This window comes from Lissotriton helveticus, chromosome 7 (assembly GCF_964261635.1).
Source record: "Lissotriton helveticus chromosome 7, aLisHel1.1, whole genome shotgun sequence".
NCBI classification, from domain to species: domain Eukaryota; kingdom Metazoa; phylum Chordata; class Amphibia; order Caudata; family Salamandridae; genus Lissotriton; species Lissotriton helveticus.
In genome coordinates, this window is record NC_136068.1 from 36095966 (window position 1) to 36120137 (window position 24172).

Sequence of the window (24172 nt, forward strand, 5' to 3'; positions counted from 1 at the left end):
GAGAGGGGTGAGAGAAGAGAGGCCGGGAGAGGGGTGAGAGAAGAGAGGTCGGGAGAGGGGTGAGAGAAGAAAGAGCGGGAGAGGGGTGAGAGAAGAAAGAGCAGGAGAGGGGTGAGAGAAGAGAGGCCGGGAGAGGGGTGAGAGAAGAAAGAGCAGGAGAGGGGTGAGAGAAGAGAGGCCGGGAGAGGGGTGAGAGAAGAGAGGCCGGGAGAGGGGTGAGAGAAGAAAGAGCGGGAGAGAGGGGTGAGAGAAGAGAGGCCGGGAGAGGGGTGAGAGAAGAGAGGCCGGGAGAGGGGTGAGAGAAGAGAGGCCGGGAGAGGGGTGAGAGAAGAGAGGTCGGGAGAGGGGTGAGAGAAGAAAGAGCAGGAGAGGGGTGAGAGAAGAGAGGCCGGGAGAGGGGTGAGAGAAGAAAGAGCAGGAGAGGGGTGAGAGAAGAGAGGCCGGGAGAGGGGTGAGAGAAGAGAGGCCGGGAGAGGGGTGAGAGAAGAGAGGTCGGGAGAGGGGTGAGAGAAGAAAGAGCGGGAGAGGGGTGAGAGAAGAAAGAGCGGGAGAGGGGTGAGAGAAGAGAGGCCGGGAGAGGGGTGAGGAGAAAGAGCGGGAGAGAGGGGTGAGAGAAGAGAGGCCGGGAGAGGGGTGAGAGAAGAGAGGCCGGGAGAGGGGTGAGAGAAGAGAGGCCGGGAGAGGGGTGAGAGAAGAGAGGTCGGGAGAGGGGTGAGAGAAGAAAGAGCAGGAGAGGGGTGAGAGAAGAGAGGCCGGGAGAGGGGTGAGAGAAGAGAGGCCGGGAGAGTGGTGAGAGAAGAAAGAGCGGGAGAGGGGTGAGAGAAGAGAGGCCGGGAGAGGGGTGAGAGAAGAGAGGCCGGGAGAGGGGTGAGAGAAGAGAGGCCGGGAGAGGGTGAGAGAAGAGAGGCCGGGAGAGGGGTGAGAGAAGAGAGGCCGGGAGAGGGGTGAGAGAAGAGAGGCCGGGAGAGTGGTGAGAGAAGAAAGAGCGGGAGAGGGGTGAGAGAAGAGAGGCCGGTAGAGGGGTGAGAGAAGAGAGGCCGGGAGAGGGGTGAGAGAAGAAAGAGCAGGAGAGGGGTGAGAGAAGAGAGGCCGGGTGAGAGAAGAGAGGCCGGGAGAGGGGTGAGAGAAGAGAGGCCGGGAGAGGGGTGAGAGAACTGCGTGGGGAGGAGGAGGACGGGCGGGCAGGCCTGAGGTAGGACAGAGAGGGCTGGCAAATGGGAATTAGGAGGTGAAGAGATAGAAACGAAGATACAGGAGCGTGTGTAGGTGGGGACAGGGTGACCAACTGGCATGGTTGCAAATTCAGGACGGTGAATGTGAAAATTCAGGACAGAGAGTCAAAATTCAGGTCAAAAATTCAGGACAGAAGGTAAGCTTTACAGACACATCAGAGGAGGTTGCACAATATTACATAAGTAAAAAGACAACCAACATAAGTGTTGTAAGACTGTCAGTTGGATGGAGGGCTGAGTGGCAGGAGGCTGCTCCTGGTGGGGTTTCTCCTTTTTATACTTAACTTACCATCTTACATGAATATAGGAACTACAAGGAACTACACAGACTACGCTACGTTTATTTACAATAATAAGTACAATCCAAAATAAGTTATTAGGTTGAGACAATTGTGTATTTCATGGTTTTTTGGTAGACATACAGCTTTGATCAACTGTGTGTTTTTTTTGTGGTATTTCATATGAACATGATCTATTTATATGGTTACTGCACTGAATTGTCCAGTCTGATATTTTGTTTCAGTTCATGGTCCTGAGCAGGCATGTTTGGTGAGAGAAGTGGTCAGGAAGATCTGCTCGGTGGACTTAGTTACTCGCATCTGATATCTGAGCATTAAAAGATGTAAAGCAGCATGCATAAAATATAGCTAATTGGGACCTGTAGTGCTGGACTAGAGTGCAGTTCTCCAAGTGGCCAGCCGTAGGAAACTTAAGTTTCTGTTGCAGTACCCCCCCCCCCCCACCTCACCCCCTACATTTTGCCTGGCTTTTGATGCAGGTGTACTGGGTCCCTGTTGTCCAGGTTCCCAGTACCTGCGTTCTTTCCCTACAGTCATGGCTTCAGGTCAATAACAGCTATAAACTACCTTACCTTTTTGTCCACAATTGAACATAAAGGTGTCCGCCTGCTCTATGTCACCACTTGATGAGTGCAGTCTACGGTAGTGCACAGATACTGTACAGCACCTGCACCCAGCTGCATATGGAGGCCCACCTTAAGAAGCACAGACACGATCATTTCAAGTTTTAAAACAGTCAACCTCTCTTGCTGCACCCACACCACCTCTCACCTCAGGGAACTACACTGGCTCTCAATCAACAAACGAACCTGATTCAAACTGCTCACACACATACACAAAGCACTACACAAAACCAGTTCTGCATACCTGAATAGCAACATACACTTCTACACACCTCCTAGAAACCTCCACTCAGCCAGACTCTCTCTAGCAAGCCAGAGGCCTTGCCTTCTCCCATGTAACCTCCAAAGCATGGAACAACCTCCTCTTCAAATCTCGTGTTCCGCAAGAAGCTGAAAACTGGCTCTTGATGGCTTTGCTGTTTTTTCTTTATATCCTGGTATCAGTAGCTCACCATTCATAATAGAAAATACATCACAAATATCAGATTTAAATGAAAAAATGTATAAATGGATTGTTTACTTGCCTACCCTAGTTTATCTTAAGTAGTCCCTTTGGTTTTCACTGTGGTTCTAAATCTATATCTGGCCACATCAACAGGGCTGGACTGGGACAGAAAATAGGCCCAGGCATCAAGAATAAATGTGGCTCCCATCAGCGAAGCAGATAGACAAAAAATAGTGGTCCATATTTACAAACCTGGACAGTTTTGATCTTCTGAAGACACATCAAAAGAACAACATGCCCACCTGACATTAAAACAGGCCCAAAAGCGGACAGAAAACACTAACTTGTCAGGCCAGCCCTTCTCCACTGCCAGATTGCCCTATAGGCCTGTTTGACCTGCACACCAATACCAGTCAGTCAAAATGGTTCAGCTAGGAGAGTGCTGACCTAGCCCACCCTGATTGAAATCAGCCAATAAAGAATTAGTGTCTCTTCCTGCTTGCGAGTGTGGGGCGCCAGAGGGATGGCTCATGTGGCATTAGTGCTGCACCTTTACAGTAGTAATAGTGACATTCTTGAAATACACTTAATCAGCACTCACAATTAGCAATACTGCTGCCTGCAGCAGTCCTTTCATGCAACATGTATGACTGTATGGCCTTTCACAATTAGAGCAATCATGATGGTACATTTTTCTTTGAAGAACAGGTGATCTATTAGCGTTTTTGGTGCCGAACTGTGGGAAATGCTCAAATTCAATAAATGTTAATAGCTGTGCGCACAACCGTGGTGATTGAATCTTTAAGAGAGTTAACTCTTTTCTGATGTGCTCCTGGGGTGATGTTACCGTCCTGAGGTACGTCAAAATTTCACTAAATATGCTCAAATTCAGTATTGCAAAGAGGTCTGTGAACTCGTAAATTAGAAGATGACAAAGATTGTGGGAAATGGACTTCCAACACTCATCTCAATAGCTGCATTTATTGCCTTTTTATGCTTTGTTTTACATGCTGTATTGCTTTAACAAAGTTTGGTTTCTGACTTTTTTACGCTTATACAGCAGCATGCCAAGATAAAATCTCCTTTCCGCTGGGCTGTTTTCAACCTGTCACTTGAAACATCCAGGAGGATTGTGAAAAGCTGATTTGAAATTACTTTTACTAAACAAACTCTTCCTTAAACTTCTCTTCGGCACGGACAAGATGTATTAAGAGCAAACTAATGTACAAAACACAAGCAAGCAGTGTGATGTTCCTAACACACCTCTAACAACCGACATGTGTCTGTTTTAACATTTTAAAATGCTTCTACAGCTCGCGCTGTTTCATAAATGTTGCAAAAATATTCCCCTCTTTTTTTTTTATTAATTTGTTTTTTACTTATCCACGTTGTTATTTTGAAATGTTTCTTTACCCATTTTCACCAGGATTTATAAATGATGCCTTTTTTTTTGTTCAACTGGATTTTCAATTGACACCAGCCACTAAACAAAAGCAGAATGCCATGCCCTTGGAGGAGGAGACCCAGCAAATGCTGTCACTGCAGAGAGGCCCATTATCATTCTGTATGTGATAATTAGGCCGAAAATACAGAATGATAATGGGCCGATAGTAATCTGTGTCAGGTTGGCGAGGGGGGGGGGGGGGGCGTTACAGGCCATTGATCACAGCAGGAGCACGAGCTGGCCCCTGCAGTGAGTTACAGAACTCTCAGGATGTGTGCAGGGGGGGCAGCGCAGATCACTCTGATGTCCGAAATTACGGACAAAAGTCGTCCGTAAAGGAATTCCGCACAGACAACGGACAAGAGGCACAAATAACGGGCGGTCCGTGAAATGTACGGACAGTTGGTCACCCTAAAAGCCACTGAAGCCTCGGGCCAAGCCTTTGGGTGTGGCCAGGGCCACTGCAAGGATGCGGCAGGGGAAGGTCAAATGATATGGCAGGGTTGTGTAAATTATGCAGCAAGAAAACAAATCATGGAGCACATTTTGTAATAGTTTTACCTCATTATTCTGACATTTTTAGCTTATTAACTCAGTCTGCTAATTAGTTGTACCTCATTCGTACCAGTGTATCACTCCAATATGGCAATAAGCTACAAAAAAGTGACCAGTCAACCTTTGCAAAGGGCCTTCCACTGTGCAACAACACATTCGTCATTACTTTTTAAAAAACTTTTTTCGTTAAAATCTGCAGATTATCCCCTTCGCTGCGCGCGTCAGCCAACGGCCGTCGTGAGCACTACCTCGGTAGTACTGCGCACGTCCGTTGGCCGATGCGGCCACGCCCACTCATTTAAACTGCCGCACCGCGGCTGAATTCGCGCCGTGGTTAAGCGGTTATTCTGCAGATAATGGATTATGTGACAAATGTAGCGAATCAATAATTTTGTGAAAATCGCCACAGCTGCACAATCACATAATTGTATTTATTTAAAAAAAAAAGTTTTATATAGCGCTTGATTGACCCGTGGGTATTAGAGCGCTTTACATATACACAGGAAATAAAGGTTGCATTACACAGCATGATCTAAGGAAGCAAAAAAAGATATAAGCAAAAACATAATAATTAGGCAAACAGTGAGGGAGAGGGAGACAAAAACTGTAGGTGGTTGACACAGTCCAGTAACCACCTATCATTGATGGTCAATAATTCCACTGGCCCATCTCGAGGTCTCCTGGGAGTGTCACAAGCCTAGCCTTGGTCCTCTCTATCTGAGACTACAGAGGACAGTCATGTGTGTTTTCATGAGTTTTTGTGTTCAAATCTATTTACATACATACCAATAGACTTGAATCAGACAGTAGACTCCTGATTTTGTAACCAAAATGAGAGCTTTATTTTAGCTGTCTACTGCCTGAAATTCCATCTGTTTCAATATAAGTCAAAGGGGAAGATACATTCCCCTGATTTTCTTTTTAGAAGCTACCACATCCCTTTTCTAAAATGGTTACATTTTATGTGTATAGTCCACAAGACAGTTTATTCTGAATAGTAATGACTTCAAAGCTTTCCAGACACCAGGCGTATATCAAATGGACAAATAATTTTTATTAAATATGGCACCTCCACATAGAGACTCTAAACAAATGTCTAACATTGTTTACATTTCATGAAGACATGTAAACAGCCTGCATCCCATGTAATTAAACAGGCTGCTACCCTGTGCAGTGTTGCTTTATTTTCAGCTAGTGCGGTATATACCCTGCTGTTATTGTCTTCAGGGAACTTGCTCTATTTGCATGACGGAATCACGCATGTGTTTAACATGCATGCCTTTTTAATGCCCACATTTGAACGAATGAGTAGTTACAACCTGTTCCTATTGCACGCAAGTCGTTAGGGGGGTGTTGGTCTTTGGATTAGTACCATTTACTATTTCATCTCCAGTCTGCGCAACAGTAGGGAAGGTGTTGGACTTTAAATCCAACACCACTCCACCAATGCGCCCCCTAAAGCAAGTCGTTGTAAAGACTTGCATGCTAAACAAATGGAAGGTAACAATGCATTTGTTCTGGTGCCTGTGATGTAAAGGCACAGCATGATTCCGACGTCATGTTAAAGGATATGTCCCACTTGCTCTGTCAAGGTGCACAAAATTTGCAGAACAGAAATCCACTCAAAAGAACAAAAAATGCCCAATATTGTATGCTGCATGTTTTTTGCATTTTATTAGCCAATGTTACATGCCTCAAAGAATCACCTTTGCTGGACCTATACAACTAGGCACAGAGGCAGAAACGATACTATTATAATCGGTTCTAGTTGCCTGAGCACAAGGCTCCACTGATGCAGACTGACAGCAAGTGCCATTTTGATGAGGAATTAGCTGTTTAACAATTTTCTCCAGAGCACAAATCTTGTCCAACAAAGGAGAAAGACATGCATGTGCAATAGCAGAAAATGTATCCAAGACACAAAAATCCTAATCGAAGGCTGGCAATTCATCCACTGCAGTTGCCGACCCACTCTGCACCTGCCCAAACAATGGCCTAGAAGGAGTTTCCACAGTAATTGCCTGGTTTTTACGTCCAGCCTTGCATCTGTTGTTAGGTTTTAATTTGGTATTGTCTCCACGCTTAACTTGGCATGGTCTTTTAGCTCAGGGTACATTTCTACTGGATGGTGTAATATCCAAATTGTCAATACTAGTCTGAGCAAGGACACTGGGTGAATGGCAAGATGACACGTCAGCTTATGAGCCTGGCATATTTGTTGGGACTATAGTAGACAAAGGGCTATTGGGTTTATCTACTGCGGAAATCAAAGAGCAAGCAGTGGCAACACCAAAATCCCTGGACAAATGCCTTTCGGCCAAAACGATTTCCTTAGAGACAACACTAACAGCACAAGCCAAGAAGGAGTCTAGGGTAGTCCCCCCTGGGGTATTACCTTGGCTGGCTGGTTTATCACCTTGTGATTTCCGTTTACCGATCGTTTAACCTCTGGGCAACAAGATAGGCCCAAAAAAGTAACAGTACACTCACCAATGTCGGCGACCTCCAACAACTATCATGTACTGGCACTTTCAGGAGGGCAAGGGATATGGTCAGGAAGCAAAGCGAAAGAGGGGTGACCCAGCCCAGCCTCTTCTGGCCGACGACAGGCATAGACAGGCCCAGTCTTGGCCCAGGCACACACCTGGGCACGCCCCGCACTGCTGGGGTGCTTTTACAGCAAAGGAAACTATCCCCGCCCCTCCGGGCACTTGGTGGACTGGAGGACTGAGTCCAACCATAACCATAACAGGAACAACACTGCCAGCGGACAAATAGGTAGGGAGAACGCAAAACTGAAGGACCCGCTCTACGGGTCTGCTGGCGCACTTTTAGCGTTACAGAAACTGGCTCGCCAATCCAGGTGCGTGGTGGACTGGGGGAATGAGTCCCACCCTAACGTAACAGGAACAACACTGCCGGAGATTGAATGGGCAAGGAAACTGCAAAACTGATATTACCTTAGCACCCAAGCATTATCCCACTACATAAATATTTATTCTGCCCATTCCATGCTAATGCCATCCGGAGATGGTAGAAAAAACTAGCCACATGAGCAGCTGCTAGCTGTTATGAATAAATAGGGTACAGTGAGCTAGCAGAAGGATCCTGAATCAAAGACACAGTTTTGTTCCTGTGCCTGGGGAAAGAATAATGGAAAACAGCATGAACAATGACAATGAAAGTAAACAAACATGATTCTGTTTGACAGTGTGCTTCATAAATAACAAACAGTCAAATGTGCTGGGGGAGGATAGAAGAGACATCCATTTTGAACAATATGGCTGCTAGGCCCTAATTGAGTCCTAGTTTTCAAGGGTCAGGAAAACACACTTTTGTACATCATAAGAAATGTCTTTAAACAGCAACTGTACTATATCAGCAGGTCTCAAAAAATCGTAAAATTTTTTACTAGACCTGCAGGTCTAGTAATTTGAATTTTCTACTTGACCTAACCGTAATGTACTTGACCCTTAAACTGATCTCACATTGTATGATCCTAGGCCAATATTGTATTTATAGAGCCACCTTTTTCTTCATCCTCACATTTGAGACCACCTTCAAATGTGAGTTCAGCATTTCTGCTGTACAAAAAAAATAACTATTCCTAGCATTTGTTGGCTGCAGATATACATGCTGTGCATACTCCTAGCATCTAGTGTTGGGCCCGGACTTTTTAAGTTGTTTTTTAGAGGAAGCGTTATGATCGGCGTCCTGCATCGATTCTCCTCTCCCTCAAAGCTTTGCGCGTGTTGAAGTCTTTGGCCCAGATGCATCAAACAAAAATCTGCTCGCAAAGGGGCAGATTCTCAGAATCTGCCCCTTTGAGACCGGTATTTTTGCATTTGGGATGCATCATCGCAAATGCAAAAATCGCAAATTGAGAATTCGCTAAATTGCGATTATTTGCATTTAAGGAATGTCAAATTGAGATTCCTTAAATGCAATGCATGAAAGTTTTAAAAATAGCGAATTCGCTAATAGGGCACGCAAATTACCATGAAGTACAACTTCATGGTAATTTGCAAAAACTTTGAAAATTGCACTAAAGTGCATTTTTCAAAGTTTCATGTTGCGCACACACATGCCGTAAGGGCATGTGTGCGCGCAACATATGTGCACAGATCAATTTCAGGGGGTGCAACAGGGTGTCCTTTGGACACCATCTGCACCCTTGAAATCGCAATCTCAATTTGCGATTCGCTAATTGCGATTCGCACATTGAGATTGTCTTCCCATTCATTCCTATGGGCCTCCAGGCCCATAGGAATGAATGAGGAGGTATTCCTTAATTGCGAGTCGCAATTAAGGAATTCTAAGAAATCATTATTTTTTTAGTGATTTCTTGATGCATTCCATTTTGCTATTCCTTAATAGCGAATCGGTATTTTTCGCTATTAAGGAATCGCAAAATGGGTTGTTGATGCATCTGGGGGTTTGTTCCTCAGAAAGTCTTTTTCTGCCATCAGTCTTGAACGGATTACGTTGAAGCTGTTCAAGATTCAATGCCATACAGCTTATGGGAAAAAAAGTAATCACCGCAATCGATTTCTGCACTGGAGAAGGATTTCCCGGATTCCAAATATACTCAACTGTCAAGAATGATCATCTCCGGGTAATGGAGACGAAGAAAGAACTCTTCAGACTGTGTTCTCAGTGCGGAGCATAGGGCGCACCCTCAGACACACATGACATCTGTAACTAGTGCCTCTCTTCGGAGCACAAATAAGAACAGTCTGCTGCCTGCGCATTGTTTAAAAATAAAAAGACTCTTCGATCATCACGGGATCGACAGCTCTCTTATAATATGGACCACGAAGCTGAGGCGGAGTTCAGCCACGACAGTGACGTGCACGGCAAAGCCAGCACTCCAACAGGAAGCAGGACACCACGTCTGAAGTATCTTCTGGAGAAGAACTAGCTCAAGTACAACCAAAATGACAGGCGCCGGCCACAGACTCGGTACCGAGGACCGAATTGATGCCACATACCGTGAGTACTACTACCCCCCATAAAAGATTATACATTTGCCACCACCAATACCCCGACATGGTGTCGCAACCTTCCGGTTCAGGCTGACACTGTGACCAAACCTCAGAACCGAGAAAGGACAAGAGTATTCTTGATCCTGATCTGGTGGCCAGGCATCAAAAGGGGACGGTTTTGAAACTATTATGGCACCTAAGACCACATCAACTCTGACCAAGCATTCGACTCCAAGGCATCAGTCGGAACCGATGAAAACATCAGCACCGAAGAGCTCCAAGACACACACATCTGAGCCGAAAAAGCATTCGGAATCAAGCAGACCAAAGTCTAAAACTTTGGAACCAAGTTCTGAGAAAAACCATGGACACTCTTCTAAATAGAAGAAAAACTGTGATTCCAGTAGTTCTGAGGCACAGGCTGTTTCTAAAAACACAACAACTGCACACAAGAAACAGAGGACACAAAGTACTAAACCCACTGGAGATCAAGGGGTAGTATTTGATGGACTACAACAGTTCATGTAACAAGAGAGAAAAGGGACTGCAAAAAGAAAGGCAGAAGATGGACAACTTTCTAAACCTCCACAAAATATTATAATTCAAGAAACTAGAGGCACAAGTCCTATAGTTTTGTGTACCTGTTTCACCTCACACTTGTTCACCATCTCCACAAGGAGAAGACACTGATTCCCATGGTCCACTCAATATTGATGACACACCTGACCCATGGGAAGACTATGATGTGGTGCTACCAGATTATGACATAGGCACACCTGTGCCCATAAAACATTCTCCCCCTGATGACACTTCCTCCTACCACAGTGCGATACAAGACCCCCATGCTTTCAACCTAAGAAGAACATGACTTTCTGGTTGAAACACTATCACACACAGAAAGAACTGTCCAATATTTGTCCCTGATTTGATCCATTCTGAATGTGGCTAAAGAGGGGTTCAAGGACTCCGTAAAATCAAGAGTCCTAACACCAGGTTCTGAAAAGAAATATAAAGCCTCCCAAACAACCCAATATGTATTCGAGATCATTCACCTGCAGATGCACTTGTCACCATTGCTAGGAAGAGGGCTACTGCACAAGGCACTGGAGAAGCCCCGCCTCCAGATACAGAAAGCAAAAGAACAGACACAACATCAAAAAGAGTTGCTGCAGGCCATGCAAATCATTGGAGGATTGCAAAGTTCGTGGGGCTCCTCTCACACTATAACAGAGCTACCTGGGGTGAGATACAAAAGCTCATGCAACATCCTCCAGAGGAATACAGGAAGAAGGGGGAAGATTTAGTTAATGAAGGGAAGTATTTCAAATGTTACTATCAATTGTAAATTAGATGTAGCTGACACTTCGGTTCAGAAGGCGTACATGGCCATGCATTTCTGACCTGAGGTACAACAACATATTTTAAGTGTACCTTTTGATTGAGAACATCTTTTTGGGCCAGCAGTAGATGATCAGCTAGAAAAGATTAAAAAGACATTGATACTGCAAAGTCAATAGGTGTTTTACAAACCACTACACAGAAACAATAACCCTTTCAGAAGTACCATGGTAATGGAGCCACAAAAACCTCTACCACAGAAAATACTTTAACGGCAGCAGCAGCAATACCATCAACAAGAGTGAGGTTACTATCGGAAAGGATACAAAAACAACAAAGGTAGAGGAAGAGGCATACCCAACAAAAGCTCTTCCACCCCACAGCAAAATGAGTTGCTAATACTTACGCATACCCTGGTTGACATATATTCAAAGTTTTTTCTGTTATCTGGGGTATTCTGATTATTACAAGAAGCCTGAATCCCTGGATGCCATTAATAGTAAAGACATGAAAAACAAAAGTTTGGCGCACCTTGAGAATCTTAGATTGACTACTGAAATATAAAATCCTTACGTAATGAAAAGTCAAGAAATCCTAACTACATATGAAATGCAACCGTATCTTAAATTTGTATTAAACTCTAGGCATAGATTTATTTTCATCGGTTTAAGAATGGATATTTGTCATTGTTTAATTTGTTTTCCTGAAATTAATGATTGGTATCCAAAACTAAATAATTGTCCTTGTGATACTTTGATGGCAGAAAGTACTATGCACATGGTTCTTTTCTGCAAATTTTATAGTAATTTGACAAAACGTGAAATTTTACCTATTTTAAGACAGATCAACATTCACACAAGCACCCCTGCTTATCTTTACTTACAATCTTTGTGTATGTGAAGGGTGCACTGAGGGGGGGCAAACCCGTAGAAAAGAAGGAGCTTCACTCAGAAGGTTTGATATAGAGGAGCGTTTTATTATAGGTGTGAAAAAGTCCAATCGAAACAACAAGGTTCTCGGGTTTCCGAGATAGCATTTAAAAGGTCTTCAGTTCTGGATGTTTATGGCCTCCGGGTCTGGCCGGTGTAGATCCTCTTGCAGCAGGGGTCCACGTCTCATTCAACCGAAGGTGTCAGGGTCCAAAGGCACGCGAAAGAAGGAAAAGGAGACCCGGGGTTACTGGCGCTGCCGGTAGTCTGATTACGAAGGAAGGGGAAATGGGGGAGTGAGGGGATCACCAGGGACCACTACCACAAAGTGAATATAAACTGCAATGACAAGCGCTCATGTGGATTCAACCGGAGGGGGTGCGAAAACGGCTCACAGACACACGCATGTCCCGTGACCACCCTCAACCACCCCTACCCGTTCCCTCCCTGTGAAAAGACAAGTCCCCTTAACCTGGCCCGTACCTTGTGGAGCCACACTTCTCCTCCTGAAGTGTGGCGGGCGGAGCGTGGTCTCGTTGGCCTCCCGGCTTTCCTCCTGAGGCGGGGCGGCTTCCAAGTCATCCGTCCTCTGTTCCTGGGGTGGTACAACTTCCGTGTTCTCTCTCCGCTGGACACCGAAGTCTTCACGAGGCTCGCTGGACATCTCCTCTCCTGTCCCGGTCGCGGCGTTCTCTTCCGGATGTCGCGCTATCAGCGCCTTCGTTGCTCCCGATTGGAGGGAAAATGATGACGTCAGTGGCGGAGTTCCCTCCTCCGGGAAGGCCCAGGCTGCCTTAAAGGGACCGTATCCGTCCTGTGCTCGGGCGGAAAGGAATACCGGTTAAAGTCGGCACCCGACTCGTGGCAGGCAGGGACCCCCTGACACATCCCTCCCCCAGGATTTCCCCGATCGGGGGAAAGAGGAAATCGGGACAGAAAGTCAGCGTTCCCCTGTTCCAGACCTTTGCGATGACGGACCTCGATTTGGAAGGGTTGTAGGGCCAAAAACCACCTGAGGATACGGTCATTGTGACCCCGGTTCCGTTGAAGCCACGTCAGTGGGGCATTGTCTGTATATAACACAAAGGGCCTACCCTCCAGATAGTACTTGAGTTTGTTCACACTCCAGCGGACCGCCAAACACTCCTTCTCTATAGTAGAGTAGGCCAGTTCTCTGGGGAACAGTTTACGGCTGATGTAAAGAACCGGTCTTTCCAACCCGTCTGAGTCTTCCTGAGAAAGGACCGTCCGAATACCTACTCCTGAGGCATCTGTCTGGAGGATGAAGGGTTTTGTGAAGTCCGGAGAAATCAAGACAGGTGCCGTGATAAGGACAGTTTGTAGCGCCTGAAAAGCATTGGTTTCTTTGGGAGTAGGGGCTGGTAACCTAGGAGATGACTGTTTTTTTTTTAACAGGTCTGTAAGAGGTCCAGCCATATCCGCGAACTGTGGAATAAACCTTCTATAGTTTCCCACCAGGCCTAGGAATGCTCTCAAATCTCTTTTGGTCTTAGGATAGGGGAGTTCCAAGGATAGGCTTCACTTTCTCTGTTTGTGGTTCTATCATCCCGTTACCTAAGACATAACCTAGATATTTCACTTTTCTGAAGGCTACTCTAGTCTTTTTGGCGTATATATGGAACCCTGTTGCTCTTAGACTAGTGAGTATTTTTTTAAGATGTTTTGTATGGTCTTTCCACGTTTTACTGTAGACGACGATATCGTCCAAGTAAGTGGAGGAATATTGTTGGTGGGAAGACAAGACGGTGTCCATTGCCCTTTGGAACGTCGCCGGAGCGCCGTGCAGTCCGAACGGGAGAACGGTGTAATGATAGTGGCCAGAGGGCGTAGAGAAAGCTGTTTTCTCTTGGTCTGCAGGGTTTAGCGAAATCTGCCAATACCCCTTGGTGAGGTCTGTGGTTGTGATATACCGAGCTTCACCAAGGCGTTCTAGCAGTTCGTCCACGCGAGGCAGTGGGTAAGCGTCTTGTTTGAAGACCCTATTTACAGCTCTGAAGTCTATACAGAAACAAATACTGCCGTCCGTTTTGGGAACGAGTACTACTGGAGAACACCAGTTGCTGTGTGAGGGTACAATCACCCCGGAGCGCAACATCTGGTTGATCTCGTCTTGGAAGGCACTTCTTCTAGCCTCTGGGCCACGGTAGGGCTTTTGTTTCACTACAGTTCCGGGAGGAGTAGGTATGGAATGCATCGCTATGTTTGTTTTTGCTGGTTGGTCTGAGTAACGGAGCAGAAGAGACAAAACCTCTTCTCGCTGTCCTTCTGTTATGTCTGGATTTATAGGAGTGTCATGAACAGTATGAGGGGCAGTCGTGATGGTATGGACCGCTTTGGGAGGTTTCCCCAACCACTTTTTTAACAAGTTTATGTGGTACATTTGTGTCTTATTCCCCTTAACTCGCAGGATATAAGTGGTTTTACCGATTTTCCTGAGGACCTCAAAAGGTCCTTGCCATTCTTTTCTGAGTTTATGGGTGGAGGAAGGTAACAACACCAAAGCCCAGTCACCAACATTGAGTTCCCTCCATTTTTTCCCTTTGTCATAAAATGTCTTTTGTTTGTTCTGGGCTATGGCGAGATGATCATGGGCCAAGGTCCTAAGTTTATGAAGTCTGGTTTGGAATTGTTGTGTGTAGTCCAGTAAGGCCTCTGCCTCCTGTGCTCCTTTTTTTTCCCAACTGTCTTTGGTGATTTCTAAAAGGGTTCTTGGGGTCCGACCAAACAGTAACTCAAAAGGAGAGGTGCCTAAACTGGCCTGTTTTTGGCTCCGAAGGACAAAAAGAGCCAAGGGTAGCAACTGATCCCAGTTCTTACCATCCCCAGACAAAAGTTTCTTTAATGTGAGCTTTAGGCTACCGTTGTATCGCTCGACCAATCCATCTGTCTGGGGATGATAGACAGACGTTTTAATGTGAGTGATTCTTAGTTGTTTACAGACCTGTGCCATTAAGCTCGAAACAAAAGGTGTTCCTTGGTCTGTAATGATTTCGCGAGGAAATCCCATTCTAGAGAAAACCTTGACGAGCTTTTGAGCAATGGCTGACGATGTAGCTGCCCGGAGGGGATATGCCTCGGGGTAGCGAGTGGCATAGTCAACTAAGACTAAGACATATAGATGACCTCTCTCAGACTTAGGCAACGGGTCTATAAGGTCCATTCCCAACCTATCAAATGGTTTCCCTATGATGGGTAACGGGTTCAGAGGAACCGCAGGGGGAATATAGGGGTTTCGCCGTTGACAGATCTGGCATTCCTGACAATAGCGTTGTATCTGTGCATACACTACCGGCCAGAAGAAGTGTTGTAAAATGGCCTGCCCTGTCTTTTCTGCGCCTGAATGTCCTGCAAGTAAATGTGCGTATGCAAAAAAGAGTATCTGGTCCCTAAAGGCAACAGGTACCAGTAGCTGGGGAACTGCATCAGGTTTAGCCACCCTATACAACAACCCGTTTTTTCCAATGAAAGTAGGATAGGTTCTATGTACAGGGTCCTGAGCTGAACGGGCTATGTGCCAAGCGTTGGTGAGAGAGGCATCGTTTAGTTGTGCGGTCCTGAAATGGGTGTCCCTAGCCCATGGTTCGGAAACAAGCAGAGTGTCACGTGGAGTGCATTGTAAGGCGTCAGACATAAGGGCGATGAAGCCCGGGTTGTCTGTTCCTATTATCACTGGTTCAGGAAGCGAAGCCAAAACCCCAACCACTACTTCTGTTCTAGTTCCTGCGGCAGTAAAGAGGCTAATGGTGGCTAATGGATACTCCCTAACATCCCCATGGACGCACCTTATGTGAACACTTTTCCCTGGCATGAGGCAGGACGAGGGAACCAATTCTTGTCTTACTACCGAATGTCTACATCCTGAGTCGAGTAAAGCACTAACCACCTTCCCATAAATGTTGACACTCACATAGAACACAGGTCCTGTCTCCTGGGCGTATAGAATTGAATGTGGGGCGTAGCTCACATCCATAGGTTCTTCTTCTTTTTCCTTTTGTTTTTTTCGACAATACCTTGCGATGTGTCCCCACTCGCCACAGTCATAACATTGAGGACCCGGGTTAGGCTGAAAGTCTGGTTTGGGTAGACGTGGTCGTGGAGGTTCTATCGGTTCTTTTGGGTATTTCTTGTCGGGTTTTCCGGGTATGTTTTTACTAGTTTTCTCTGGTTCTCTTAAGGGGTGGCGTCCTTGTGCCCGGGCATAGGAAGTAGCCATTTCTATGGCATGTTCGAGAGTCAGGCCTGCATGTTGCCTCAGCCAACGCTGTGTTCCATAGGGTAACGCCTCCAAAAACTGTTTCAGATAGATCTTATTCATCACCTCTTGCATGTTCCCTTCCTGTGGCTTGAGCCACAGGTCAGCAGCTGCTTTAAGTTTGTAAAAGAGGGTCTTGGGAAGATCTCCTGGGGTTCCGCGTTCCTGTGGGAACTTCAGTCTGTGGGTGTCTTCATCCACACCCAAACGGTCGAGGATATACTGTTTAACCACGGCATAAACAGAAGTACCGTCCTTATTGACCATCTGGTAGGCGGCCTGGGCCTCACCCGTTAAGAGAGGTGCAAGGTAAAAGGGCCACCTGTCACCGGGCCAAGCACTGGCCCTAGCAGCCCTCTCGAAGTTCAAAAAGAAAGCCAAAGGGTCATCCCCTGGGGTGAACTTTTGAAGAGGGACGACCGTTCCTGGGGGAGGGGCGTTTGTTCTTCCTTGTCCCAGTACCGCCATGAGTTGGTGTTGACCCTCAGCCAACTTCAAGAGATTGTCTGCCTCAGCTTGTATGGCAGTGGTGAATGCCGTGCGGTCAGCCTCAGCCTGGGTGGATGTCTGTCCTATGGCCCAATCCAGTTTATCCTGGCCCTCTTTCATTTGTTGAATGAGGGTCTCCATCTTGTATCAGAGGGCGGTTATGCTCCTATCTGGCTCGCCACTTGTGAGGGATGCACTGAGGGGGGGCAAACCCGTAGAAGAGAAGGGGCTTCACTCAGAAGGTTTGATATAGAGGAGCGTTTTATTATAGGTGTCAAAAAGTCCAATCGAAACAACAAGGTACTCGTGGTTCCGAGATAACACACAAAAGGTCTTCAGTTCTAGATGTTTATGGCCTCCGGGCCTGGCCGGTGTAGATCCTCTTGCAGAAGGGGTCCACGTCTCATTCAACCGAAGGTGTCCGGGTCCAAAGGCACTCAAAAGAAGGAAAAGGAGACCCGGGGTTACTGGCGCTGCCGGTAGTCTGATTACGAAGGAAGGGGAAACGGGGAGTGAGGGGATCACCAGGGACCACTACCACAAAGTGAATATAAACTGCAATGACAAGCGCTCGTGTGGATTCAACCGGGGGGGTGTGAAAACGGCTCACAGACACACGCATGTCCCGTGACCACCCTCAACCACCCCCTACCCGTTCCCTCCCTGTGAAAAGACCAGTCCCCTTAACCTGGCCCGTACCTAGTGGAGCCACACTTCTCCTCCTGAAGTGTGGCGGGGCGGAGCGGGGTCTCGTTGGCCTCCCGGCTTTTTCTCCTCCTGAGGCGGGGCGGCTTCCAAGTCCTCCGTCCTCGGTTCCTGGGGTGGTACAGCTTCCGTGTTCTCTCTCCGCTGGATACCGAAGTCTTCACGAGGCTCGCTGGACGTCTCCTCCTCTCCTGTCCCGGTCGCGGCGTTCTCTTCCGGATGTCGCGCTATCAGCACCTTCGTTGCTCCCGATTGGAGGGAAAATGATGACGTCAGTGGCGGAGTTCCCTCCTCCGGGAAGGCCCAGGCTGCCTTAAAGGGACCGTATCCGTCCTGTGCTCTGGGCGGAAAGGAATACCGGTTAAAGTCGGCACCCGACTCGTGGCAGGCAGGGACCCCCTGACAGTGTACCACGGAGATATGCTGTGTTATGTCAAGTTTTTTATGGGCTGTATTTTATGCTAGAAATAAAGTTTTAAATTGCTCTTGACTAGCATTGGGCACAACTTTTTAAAACAAATGATTTATCTTACACACTGTTTTTACTTAATTGTGGTAAATAAATAAATAATACCTCTATTTTTGAATGGATAAATGAATAACAGATAGCTCAAAAAATAAGAGTCAAGATTCGAGGTAGTAGGAGTTTTGCAGGTTTATTACAGCATAAAGGACAGGAACAGGACAACCTGCACGGGAACAGGATAGCAGCGCTGCCGGGGGCAGGGTCGGAATCGGCGTAACATTTATTAACAGTGCACGATCATATATACTAAAACAGTTGCATTACAATACATACGATAGGCGGAGCAGTGGGTGTGGTCAATAGCAGTCGCGAAAGATAAGGGTGAAAGTAGGTGTAACAGAGGCGTATACATAGACATGTGATGCAAACGTAACAGAATATGTCATGAATGGGGCGGAAACATGGAGGGGGCTACCTAAGGAGCCCGGACCTCTGACCTAATGGTGCGCGCAAACTGGCAATGACGTGTTACTAGGAGAAGCTGGGGGCTTCGAACTCTGTGCTAGGAGCAGAGACTGAAGTCTGGAGAGTTAGGGCGACATGTACCTAAGCAGTATCTAGTATCTGATGTTTAGAGAACATGTTGATAGAATCCAAAAGTTATCGGGGTAAAGGCGAACAGACTCTAAGACTGGAGCATGCATTATTCTACATGTAGTGCGTGATGAAGAATATTAAATGAGCATTAATACAGTATTTCTCTTACATGGGGACGTAAAGGCTAGACAATGACGGAAACTATTGATGTGATTCAGTAGCTTTAGGAATGCAGAGAAGGAGGACTGAACTGATAACTGGAATCATAACATACTCTTGGCAGACTCAGAGGCAGAGCCAGGCTGAGCCGGGCACTGCGAGGCAGGAAGTAAGTGAAGGGTCAGGGATACAGGTGGGGGCTGTATCGCTCCTCAGCGAGGCTTCAGGAGTCAGGAGCTGAATCTGGTGTCCAGGCCCTTTTGAGGCCTAGAAACGGGGACTTTACAATGGAATAACGTGCACACTGAGAAACGTGGCAACGTAACTTTACATAGGCCTGATATTCGTAGTATTCACGAGAACTGGAAACTGACATACTAGAGGTGGACACAACTGTAATTGCGTCTTTAATCGAACATAGGGAATACATATGCATATTAATCATGCACAGATAACATATGATGGAGGACGCGTAGGGACACAGAACATGGCAAAATTTACTTTTCCACATTCCCTCCTTGTCACTACGTTTCCATCAGGAAACATCAATATTCATGATACCATCTATCATTTCATACAGTATCATTTGCTCGTCTCGAATTTTCTAGGAACGGGTTTTAGAACGGGACTTGGGACTAGGAATACAAGAGGTAGCACAAATGCCGCAAATCGCAGGGCCACATTGTATACAGAGGCAGCAGCTGAATATGATCGCTACTGCAATACCTAGAAAGGACAAGACTTTCCATCCCCAAGCGGAAATTATATTCCAGAACCAACCGGACCATGTCCAGGTGCCTGGGTCTTGGTGTAACAGATGGGCAATTTTATGGAGTCTGGTTATAGCTGAATAAACAGACGGCGCGTTATTTGGAATGAAAATGCAGCAACTAGATCCGATGACTCTACAGGCCCCGCCCCTATCGGCCAATATGACGTCAAGGACGAGACGATTCTGTAAAACGACAAATCTCATAGCAGATTGCTCTTCAGTTAAGTTACCTAGGGCAGAGGCAGTCTCATTAACTACTGCTTCAAGGGTTCTGGTTAACCTACGAATTAGTTTACTATTCTGGATAGGTCCTATAAAGAAGAAGAAACCTCTATTGAAATCTGTATACTGTTCTAGGGCAGTTTCAGTATAGTCGACAATGGGGGACTCCCTTCTATGTCTAAGGTGTACTAGATGTGTGTTTCTATGATAATCAGATGGGGCTAGGAAAACAGGTGGCAGTAGGAAGGCAATGTAACAGGTTCCCTCCCAATCGAGGGGCAGACGAGCATATGCGGTCTGACCACAAATAAAATAAGAATGACGTGAAGCTTTGAAAATAGATTTCCCACTGTCACTATATTTGACAATAGTAGTACAATCGCTATGTCCTACATGTACGGAACCATTATTTCTAACACATAATTCGCCTTTGACTGGTAGTACTGAAATAGCAGGTAAGTCTGGAGTGGAATCAGACTGAACATTCAGGACCATGAAATTCGAAGAATAATTACCTAAGTTGTAAACTTCGTTTTCTAGATCTAACCCTGTTCTGTGGGGAAGACCTGGCTTGTCTGGGAAACATGTACTGTTAAGAAAAGACATATCTGTTGAAGATGACGTTAACGTGGACCATGCTCCACACGAACCATTATGTGAAAATGGATAAGGAAAGAGTGGCAGAACTCCCTTCGGGGTCTGGAAAGGGGGGAGTCGACCACACACCCAACAATTAGTGGCATTGCTGGTCTGGTGTGAATAATGTAACATGCGGATAAAAGAATTGTTACGCATAGCGAGGCGGTAAGAGAGTTCATGAGGAGGCAGATCACTAAACGTGTGCTCTACTGTAGCATTAGAAGACTTATTTACATGAGAAACTGGAAAATACAAGTAGAATGCATAGCTGGTGCAGGAAATCATAATACTGAGAAATAATATGAAACATAGAAAAACGATACATCGGATTGAGTTTTGACTAACTCTCTCACTATGGGGGTCTATTTTATACATGTCAGAAACCGGTCTAACCGTTTCACCTAGGGGAGGACTTAGACAATCAAACTGGCTGACTTATTTTACTAGACCTTAGCTTTTGCTTATACTCCTGTTGCGGAGTTGTCTCTAACAGGGAAGGTGCAGTATCAGTGTCTTTTGCGGGACAGTCCTTAAGAATAGTACTTTGGCAGTCCTTTGAGTCCTCGGAAATGTTCTTTGAAATTGGTTTCAATCCATAAAACCGCTTGATATGCGAAAGATGCACCCAGCCTTTGCGTCCCTCCAACTTCACGGCTGTGCGGGTGGCCAGGAGGACCTGTCGGGGCTCCTTCCAGCGAGGCTCCAGCGGACTTGAACGATCGAAATTTCGCACTAGGACCATGGATCCGGGAACGATTTCATGCGGTGCCACCTCGGTATTGTCTGGAAATGCGGCAGCAACCTGTGAACGACAAGAGTTGAGGGCAGACATCAAGGAAGCTAGGTAATCTGTCAGCATATTACTTGAAACATCGGTAATACTCCGGGGTCTAGGAGTACCCCACATGTTAGGGGGCGGCCGAAAACGACCTCATACGGGGACAGACCTGATCTGGAATGTGCGACCATGCGCCTATAAAACAAAGCGACTGGCAGAGCTATGAGCCAGTCCACACCTTTCTCTTGACAGACTTTTGCAATTCGGATTTTCAGGGTCTGATTATGTCTCTCTACGAGACCGGCTGCTTCAGGATGGCGTACACAATGGAACTTCCACTGGTACCCTAACAGAAGGGAAACGTGCTTCATGAGTTCAGATGAGAATGGTTGGCCGTTGTCAGAATATACGACTCTAGGGAGTCCGTAACGGGGGAAGAACTCACGAACCAACTGCTTGGCAGTGGTCGCAGCTGTGTAATCTGGAACTGGATATGCCTCCGTCCACCTGGACAAAGCGCATACAACTACAAGGACATACTTGAAACCTCGACATCGCTCCATCTGAATGTAATCCATCTGGAGGACTTCAAAAGGGTGGTCAGGGGGCTGGAATCCACCTTGTTCCACCGGGACACTTTTACCTGGATTAAACTGGCAACATATCATACAGGTACGGACTTTCTGCTTGGCTGCAGCCCGTAAATGCTTGTTGAACCAAATATTCTGGATACTGTCTAACATAGCTTTTTCTCCTAAATGTGCTGGACTATGTGCGGTATTAATAATGACTTGAACCATAGAGTCGGGGAGAAACCATGTGGTTCTACCCTTTGTTACCCATCCCTGATCTGTCTGGACCCCTCCTTGTTCGGACCATTTCCTGATTTCATCGGGAGTAGCATGTAACTGGATATCTATGACATCTTGAGTAGGGTCTTTAACTGTCATACATGTAGTCGGATCTGGAGTGTGTGTCGGTGTCTTATTTACTGGAACGTCTGGTGTCTGAGCTGTAAGCTTGGCTGTGCGATCTGCTAGATCATTACCCTGGGAAATAATGTCAGTAACTTTCGTATGTGCTTTGCACTTCATGATAGCAATGGATGTCGGTAAATGTATTGCATCTAACAGAGCCTGAATGAGGAGACCATGCTGAATCTTGGTTCCATGAGAAGTCATGAAACCTCTCTCTTGCCAGAGCACTCCGAAGTCGTGTACAACTCCAAATGCGTAACGTGAATCTGTGTAAACATTAACTTTCAGGTTCTTGGCGTGAATGCAGGCTTGTGTCAGAGCAACTAGCTCTGCTGCTTGAGCAGACAGGGTGTCAATACGGTGTGTCTCTATAACGTCGGTGTCGGTAGTCACTGCATACGCGGCGACTAGTTCTCCTGTACTTGTTCTCATACATGAACCATCCACATAAAGTGTCAGGTCTGGATCTGGTAATGGAATATCTGTCAGATCTTGTCTTGGCTTTGTCACAATGTTAACTACTTCCACACAGTCGTGTGTGGCAGGATTCAAAGTAACTGATGGTAACAATGTAGCAGGATTTAAAACGTTGCAGCGTCTGATTTCTATGTGTGGCTGGAACAGTGTCAATTCATAACCTGTTAAACGTGCAATTGTCAAGTGCTGAGTTTGTGTTCGGTTCAAAAGAACTTCCACGGAGTGTGGAACTTGTACTGTCAGGGAGTGTCCTAATACTATGGAATCACTTTGTCTGATAGCTAGTGCTGTGGCTGCAACTGACTTGAGGCATGCAGGCAGAGCCTGGGCTACAGGATCTAATGTGCTCGAAAAATAAGCACAGGGCTTGTACTGTCCTGCTTGATCTTGTGTGAGAACTGATAATGCTGTACCTTCACGTTCAGTGACGAAAAGTGTAAAAGGCTTACTGTAGTTCGGTGTTGCTAGAACTGGGGCTTGACATAGGGCTTTCTTTAACTCATTGAAACTAAGTGTATGTTCAGATGTCCAAGGGAGGACAGTCGATACGGCTGCCTCCTGTGTCGTTAACTGTATCAGTGGCTTAGCTAGAAATGCATACTGAGGAATCCATTGTCTGCAGTAAGAAGTGAGGCCAATAAAAGCACGTACCTCCTTCTGGGTCTTGGGCTGAGGAAGACTCGCTATTAACTGGATTCGGTCTGGTGTCAACTGCCTACCCCTCTTGGACAGCAAGTGTCCTAAGTAGACCACTTGCTGGGCACAGAATTGAAGTTTAGAAGGGGACACCTTGTGTCCCATCTCGGCTAGGAAATACAAGACTGTAAGGGATGCTCGCTCGCAAGCACGTTCAGAACGGGCTGTGATCAGGAGATCATCGACATACTGGAGCAGGGCAGTGTCAGTTGGCATGTGAATGTTGTCTAGTTGTCTCTTGAGTGCTTGACTGTAAATACTAGGACTTTCTGTGAAACCTTGAGGAGCGCGTGTGAACATATAGCTCCTTCCATTTAAACAAAATCCGAAAAGAAACTGGCTGTCTGGATGAATGGGGACACTGAAAAACGCGTTCTTGAGGTCTATGACAGTAAAAAATGAGGCTTCGGAATCAATGGCTGTCAACAGGGAAGAGATATCTGGGACAACTGGATACTGGGGAATAATACATTTATTAAGTTCTCGGAGATCAATCACTAAACGATATACTGGGGGTGCATTTGGATCAGTACGTTTCATAACAGGAATGATCGGAGAATTGCATACATTGGAGTCAGTTTCTACAACTACTCCTTGAGCCATGAGCTCGTCAATAATTTTGGATAAGGCTGCTACAGCCTCTGGTGGCAATCTGTACTGTCTGATTCGTGGCAGGACTACACCTGGCTTGAGAGTCACACGATGGGGTGTGATTTGCATAAAGCCAACATCAGTTGGACCTTGCGCCCATAGATGCTGTGGAACATTGGACAATCTGGGATCAAAATCTCGTAATACATAGTGACCCTTGAAGTCACGTAGGAACAATCGTATTCCCTCTGGGGAACAGCATATAACTGCACCTAATTATTTCAGTGTTTTAATGCCTAATAGATTTTCTGGACATGACTTAGTAAGTAACAGATCAGTAGTGCGGGACAATGGACCTACTTCTAGAGTAACTGGCTTTGATATTTCATTTACAATAGGTTTTCCTGAAAATCCAAGGGAAACATTTCTTGAGCCTGAGAGCGGAGCCCCTGGAACTTCGGCGTGACTGATGGTGGTCCTA

The 24172-nt window shown here is 46.2% G+C and overlaps 1 protein-coding gene across 1 annotated transcript in view; it reads left to right on the forward strand.

The window, feature by feature from the left end:
• Positions 1–1161: 1161 nt before the first annotated feature.
• ERF (ETS2 repressor factor) overlaps positions 1162–24172 on the forward strand; it is a 337451-nt gene continuing 314440 nt past the window's right edge. Inside the window, exon 1 of the mRNA XM_078651330.1 lies at positions 1162–1369. The gene's annotated coding sequence lies outside the window, so the exon portion shown is untranslated. The remainder of the gene's footprint in view (positions 1370–24172) is intronic.